The sequence below is a fragment of the Thalia democratica genome, chromosome 9 (genome assembly GCF_965202585.1).
Source record: "Thalia democratica chromosome 9, ktThaDemo2.hap1.1, whole genome shotgun sequence".
NCBI lineage: Eukaryota > Metazoa > Chordata > Thaliacea > Salpida > Salpidae > Thalia > Thalia democratica.
In genome coordinates, this window is record NC_139173.1 from 6,029,489 (window position 1) to 6,035,655 (window position 6,167).

Genomic DNA, 6,167 nt, shown 5'->3' on the forward strand with positions numbered 1-6,167 from the left:
CAAGTTTTAAATATGTTTTTCTATATTGATACATATAGTGTACAAAAAAAGCTTTAAAAAAATTAAAGATACTCCATTATAAATAAGTTTGGCATTCAGTTAGTAAAATAATTTTTTTGTAAAAAAATAAGGATGAGATTGGATCCTCAACTATTTGTTAATTAAAGTTATAATGGGGTTGAGTGGTGAAAAAGTCTTTTTTGCTGTAAATATATTTTTTGAAGTTATTTCATAAATCTTTAGCTAGCTTACAAACTAATTTTACTTATTTTTAAAATTAAAATTAAACGTTTAGATAAGGCCGTTCATAGTAAGAATCTCTTATTAGAGGGAACGTTAAAAACAAATTATAAAACTATAAAACCTATATTTTTTTTATTACTTAAGCTAATAACCTAAAGTCTTTAGGAAATGTTACTAGCTTGATTAATAAACAAATTTTTATGACATAATTTGAAAATATTAAGATATATGAAATCATCATTAATATTGAATGTATTTACTTGAAAAATTAAATTGGAGATAAGTAATAATATATTTCTAGTTAGAAAATTTTGTACTTCGCTCACATAAAGGGAACTTTAAGCTCTCCAACTTTAACCAGCTATATGTCAAATTTCAATTCCAAAGAGCAATTAAAGCAACTTATTGTTTAGTTAAAACTCTACAAAGTAAGATTAAGTAACATTTAACAACATTTTTTACCAATGCTTTAATATTTGTATAAATTTCAAGTCAACTCATACATCATTCATGAACACTAAGCTCTTAAAAAATAAAAGGTATTTTGATCAGAATTTTACAAATGCTTTTAAAACTAAGTCAAAGCTAATTCCTTTTGTAAGGTTTTTAACAGCAAAAATGACTATTTCACTAAAACTTTATATCTTCCTTGATTTTTTAGTAATTTTTTGCAACTTTTTTAGCAAAATATATAAGATAAAAAAAAATTATAAACACATATTTTTAATTTTATAGTATTTTTTACTTAACAAAAGTATTTTCATACTTTTTGCCATAAAGTATAAAACATGAAATTTATAGGAATGTTGTTGAAGTAGTTTTGTTGCTTTTTTGTATTATTTTTCTTCATACTTTTTTAGAACATTGGTTTTATGTTTTTAAAAAGAAGTAAACATCTACTTTTTAATGCTTTCATAACATTCAAGTTTTCACTCTCTCTTACGACATCATAAATATTTATTTTAAGAAAAATATATGAAATTAAAAATACCTTTGTCTCCTAAATGCCCTTTTATTAATGATTAGATATTAGTGTTTATAGGTTAATTTGCATGTTTTATTTTTATTAGTTTGCAAGTGTTATACTATTTCATAGATTTTGCTTTATTCGTTAAGTTTGCATTACAAAACTAGTTTTCATTCAACTTGATTTTTTATTTGCAGAAAAAGTTTTTCGATTAGAGTTATATCTTTTTAATAAGACTTTAATGATTATAGATGATGATACAACTTTTAGGGTTTTTAGTTCGAAAACAAGGAACTTTTATATAATATTTTGCTTTATTTGCATGTATTAATATTATGCGTATTGAAAGCTAAGTCTGACTAAAATTTACTATTTTTTTCAATAAGTTTTTGTAAATGTCTACATATGTGACATAAAATTTACATTTACAATTATTATATATTATTACCTGTAGGAAGTTTAGGAGCTTTTATATAATGCCTGAATAAACTTTATCTTTTTTTTGCTCTATAAAGTTTTAGAAATAATTTTATAAGTATTTTTTTAATTAAATTTTAACAACTTCGTTCTTTTTAATCACTTGCATAATTTTTGTATTCTGTTTTTTATTACTAGTTAGTCAAGTCATGATTTTAAGTTAGTAAATATATAATTGTGCAAATATAGAAACTTACATGGATAACAAAAAGTAGCTATAGTTGTTAAAGAAGAGTGAAGATATACAAAGGTATGAAATATGTTTTTTTTCTATATATTTGTTATTTTATATTTAATTTAAGATTTATTTAACAAATATGTTCAAGTTTCTTTTTTTGAAAAATTCGCTATTTCTTTACATAAGTTTTATGTTTTTTATCTCAATATTTTCTAGGGGATTTTTTAATTTGACAATGTCAATCTGCAGCACCCCCTAACAAAAAGACCACGCAACACCACTGCCCTAGACTATAATCGGCTGTAATAGTAAGGTTTTTAAACTCTTTCACTACGCAAAAGGTGAAATTTCAATACAAAGCTGCACATTAATGTTTTTCATTGTAACTTAAGTTCTAGTTTAAGTTCTTAAGTTAACTCAAAAAAGTTTTTGTCAATAAAAGTAACTAATAAATTGTTTTTTAGTGGTAACATTTAGAATTAAAGTATACAAAGAACTTCAAAATCATATATTTAACAAGGTTTTTTAATTAAATTAAAAATTTATATTTGAGGTTCTAAATTGAACAAAATAGTTCTCAACTTATTTAAAAATAAGGAGACAAATATACAACATTAATTATTCAAGATTTTTATTTGCAAAACCAAGTTTCACCCTTTAAGGGATCTTTAGTTACAATTTAAATCTGAAAAATAAGTGTTAAACAAAACATGGAAGTTTTAATAAAGCAAAACAAAACAAGTAAATTAGAAATTGTAAATTATGTTAGTTAAAAAATTAATCAAAAACTTTTATAAAATGCTGAATAAACACTATGGGTCTAGGCTCTTAAAAAAACTAAATGTTTAAATTTGAAACTAGGTTTAAATTGATTGGCAGCCTTTTTAAGTCACCTGTTGAAAAATAAACAAAGTCTTTAGCAGATTGCAGTACTTAATAAAACTTACATAGCTTAATAAAAATATTTTTTCAAATAGAAATATTGTTCATTAAGCAATATTTATTTTTAACAAATAAATCACCACAATGTAGGTTTAAAAAACTTGTCGATTTTTGTTTTACGGCTGTAAAAGTTTATAAAACGGTTTATGAAATTCTTTCACTATGTAAATTCATTATAAAGCTGCTTATTAATAAAATCTAGACCCCTAACCAATTGTACCTAAAGTTTAAAATCTAAACCATAACCGCTAACCTTACTAGAGCATACAATAAATAAATCAAAAAAGCACTTAGAACAGAAAAAAAAAACTAGTTTTAGCCTATTTAATCACTTAGATTTTGCATCTTTTTACATTTTTGTTTACAAGATGTTTAGCTATATTTAAGTCGCAGATTTCTGCTTAACGCAGGGGTCGGCAAACTGTGGCCCGCATAGTTAAAATCTGCAGCCCGCGAGGTGCCTTTTAGCTATAATCGTAATTTTTTAATATGATCAAAAAATGTTTTCGTAGTAATAACGTACAATTAAGCTATAATTTTAATAATTACTAAACACTAGTGGCCTACAAACGCTTATTTTATCATGTTTTTGTTTTAAACAGTATTTTTGTATTGATTACTTAAATTATTTTTAGTAACTGACGTCTTTTTTCGATATAGTGCGATCTATAAGCAACTTTTTTTTAAAATGCCCCGCGAACTATTAAAGGCTGCCGAACCCTGGCTTAAAGGTTAGATTTTTGTCAGAGGGCCGTACTTTTAAGGACCCTGGTTTAAAGAACTACAGCATTATGACGCCATAATCAAAAGTTATTTTTTGATTTTGTACATATAAATAATGCTGCTGTTAATTTCTTGATATATAGACCTGCTTTTACCATGAAACAACTGTGAAAATTTAAAATCTGCGGGTCACTTATATATTTTTTAAAAAAAGCGTGCCCCCTGTGAGGATCGAACTCACGACCTTCAGATTATGAGACTGACGCGCTGCCTACTGCGCCAAGGAGGCTCACGAGCGTACACAGTTGCAACGGTTTATAAAGCTGTTTACGATAAGTATGCTACAAAGTTTTACCGTGCAACTGCTCTCAAAAAAATTTGCTATTGTATTATAATTTTAAGTACTTGATAAGTGAGTTTTACTTGATAAATGAGTAAGCGCAAAAAAATTGTTAGAACGACTTAATTCGATCATCATATGATGTAGATTACAACAAACATACCTTATTTAAAACATATCTTAAAATAACTTTTTTGATGTCTAAATTACGACTTGAGAAAAAAATTTAAAAAATTTAAGCTTATACATTTAAACCCCTTTCAAATACTTGAATTATGTTTATCAGCTTTGAGTTTGCGTTATTGGCTTGATCTTAGTTATTTTTCCAATATTGTTAATGTTTAACAGATTGTAGATCTGCTGATATTTTATGAACAGCAAAACAACGTAAATTTATGTTGTAAATCTCTAGGATATTACGTTACATCTAAAATTTTTGTTTTTAAAAATTAGAAACCAATTTCAATAGTACCATTTGTAAAAGTCTGAGTAAGTCTACTCTATTATCAATTTTTTGTTAACTTTAGATAATTTTTAATTCAAATCTATGTCTCTTTAATGCTCACAAAATAAAAAAAGTAATATAAACTAGAAGGCAAACATGATGTTAAAAATAAAACAAAAGTATAATAGTTTATTACTAAATTTTTGAAAAAAAAAAGAGTTTTATGTTTATAAAATCAAATAAAAAACATTATACTTTCAAAATAAGTTAAAAAATAACATTTTAAAAATTAACTTTATATCAAAGTTTTTAAAAATTGGTTGACTTTGTATCACAAAAAAACAATATATAAAAGTAAATAAATGATTACAAAACTTTTATAGGTTTTTCATGAAAAACTATTTTATTTTATTTATTCAAATTTAGAATTTGTTTTTCAAACTTAAAAAAAGTGTTTAGAAAATTGTATCACAACATAAAAAGAGATTTTTCTATTTTAAAAATATAGAAATAAGTACTAATTTTAATGAATTGAAATTTTAAATCATAGTTTTATAAAAAAAAAACAGTTTAAAACAAAAAGCATTTTATTCGTAAAAGTTATACAAACTTTTTGTTGTGGTTTTGTCAAAAGGTTTGTATTACTAAATAATTCTTTATAAATTTCAAAACAATCCGTAGTAAACAGCATTCTAATAAGTAGTAATTGCTGCTGTAATTGCCGTTCATGTCACTGAGGATTGCTGTATTGCCAAGCACCTGTATTTTGATTGATACGAAAAATTTATGTGAAATAAATAAAAACAAGCTCATTTTTGTTTACTAAAACTAAGATATTTACAAATAAGTTAGAAATTTTTTTTTGTTAAAAATAAAGATAATGAAAAATTAAGTAACAGAAAAGCTTTTTATTTCCTAAGTTTATTTAAAAATAAAAAACTTTATGAAAAATTATTTCAATTTTATCTACAGCTTTATGAACAATTCTAAACATAGTAAACAAATTCAGATTTTTTTTTTCACATGGTCTTTACCTAACACTTTAGTAACGTTTGGTAAAGTTAGACTTCCTGTCTTTAAAGCTTGACAGTGTATTTTCAATTGTTTTGTTGTTTAGTGCGGTTCAACTTTAAGCTTAATACGAGAGTTTTAGAGGTAAAAAGCTGAGTTAAAATTCCTTCTTCAAGTTAGACTACACTGAAAAACTCTTTTAAAATTGTCAAATTTTAATTATATTTGTAATTTTATGTGGACTTAAGATGTATTTTCTAAGTTTTTAGATTATCATAGTGAAAGTTGTTAGTCTATTCTAGCAAAGCGTGTAAAAGCAATGCATAACAAACAAAGTTTTGAATTTATTTTGAGTAAAGTAGATATTGTTTAGGATTTATTTTGAGAAGTTTGTGCTAAAACTCTATTTCTCTATAAGGTATAAAACTAAGATGTATAGTTTACCGCATTTTTTGATAAACATCATTCATGCTAAGTTGATTAGAAGTTAGTAATATATTATAAGTCTACTTTCCAATCTATAAAAGCACAAAAAAGTTTTAAATACAAGCAGTTATTTTTTTTTAATTCTTCATTTTTTATTAAACTACTTCTAAAAGAAACATTAAAATTACATTTAAAAAATCTAAATAACTTCAAAATAATTACTTTAATATAGTTTATTCTTACAAGATTTTAATAAGTAAACGTAGTTTCTAAGTTTAGAAGTTTAGATCTTTGTGTTTGTTTTCAACAGATCAAAACATATAATATACTTATTTTGAATAAAACAATATTCTTACGCTTTTTAAAAACGTTTTGTGTTGTACAAAAAATTTTAAGTTTAATTTATCAAAACATC

At 24.1% G+C, this 6,167-nt stretch overlaps 1 non-coding gene across 1 annotated transcript; it reads right to left on the reverse strand.

Moving 5' to 3' along the window:
* Positions 1-3,746: 3,746 nt before the first annotated feature.
* Trnam-cau (transfer RNA methionine (anticodon CAU)) lies at positions 3,747-3,819 on the reverse strand. Its single transcript has one exon. It is a non-coding gene; the product is annotated as a tRNA-Met (tRNA).
* Between the last annotated feature and the right edge of the window lie 2,348 nt (positions 3,820-6,167).